Source organism: Penaeus chinensis, chromosome 7, assembly GCF_019202785.1.
Source record: "Penaeus chinensis breed Huanghai No. 1 chromosome 7, ASM1920278v2, whole genome shotgun sequence".
Lineage (NCBI taxonomy): Eukaryota > Metazoa > Arthropoda > Malacostraca > Decapoda > Penaeidae > Penaeus > Penaeus chinensis.
Window position 1 is genome coordinate 15,443,793 of NC_061825.1, and position 1,249 is coordinate 15,445,041.

Consider the following 1,249-nt stretch of genomic DNA (forward strand, 5'->3'; position numbering starts at 1 on the left):
CCACGCAACCAGCTGAATCCATCCGTTGGGCCACGGCAACCTGTTTCGATAATCATTATTAATCATGAAATACAACCATATATGATATTTGCTGTAGTTATAGTTTGCATTGAGAATGCTATTGCTCATGTAAAATTCCTAGGTTCACTTGCCTCAACTTCCTCGTCAGCCTCAAAGGAATCGACATCCCTCTTGTTTCTGCGCGCAAGAGCCTTTCCGATAAGAGCTCCCTTCAGTACCGCCAGCGCTCCCACGCCCAAAGCCGTCGCCGCAGAGGCGGTAACTGTCGTAGCGGCGACAGTCCCGAGGGCGGCGGTGGTTCCTAGGACGATGATAGACTCGGAAGAGGCCCACAAGCCGCACAGGAGAAGACCCAAAAACACGCGAGAGTTCATGATGCTGTTGGTTCCTGATAAAGAAAGGTACTTTATCACAAATTATATACGAGAGACAGGAAAAACACAAACAAGTGAGTTAATATACTTGTCGATTGAAACTGTACCTTTAGTGTTCTCGAGGAGCAAATCTGTTGGACTGATGCTTCTTGTGCCAGACCGTGATATTTATATACGCTGTTCGAAAGGGACCTATGAAGGTGAAGGACTAATCTCACTCAGGTGGAAATAACACGCCTATCCAAGGTAATTTGGGGTAATTTACATATATGCACACTGTATCTGTGCATTTAACGCGTTAATAATTTCATCATACAGTGTTACCGTAATGTACAAACACGTGTGTGTGTGTGTGTGTGTGTGTGTGTATGTGTACATATATACATATAAACATATGTATATACATGTATATATATGTATAAAAAAAAAAAAGTTTTTTTGGGGGAGGGGTGAAATTCTATTTTTCCCCTGGAGGGTAGGTTACATAAGCAGTTATTAGTCAACTGTGTATCACTTACTATTCGAGTTTTTCTGTTGAACTTTTGTATGATGACATGATAGTTGATTCAATATCAGTTTCCTTACTTTTAGCCGTGAACGGAAGCTGGAAAGTGATCCATGCTTGATGTACTGAGGCTCGACCGACTCCATCACGCCGAAACCACAAACACACCTCGTGACGTCATGGAGGTAGTAATGAGAAGATATCCTATTTCGTAACGTAGAGAAAATCGCCTTTTTATTTTTTTCCATTTAAATCTCTCTTCCTTCTTTGACTTTGTAATTTCTCTGCGTCTGTACAAGTTACAAGAACCAGGTAAATGAATGCTAAACAGATCTTTCAATATAAAAGT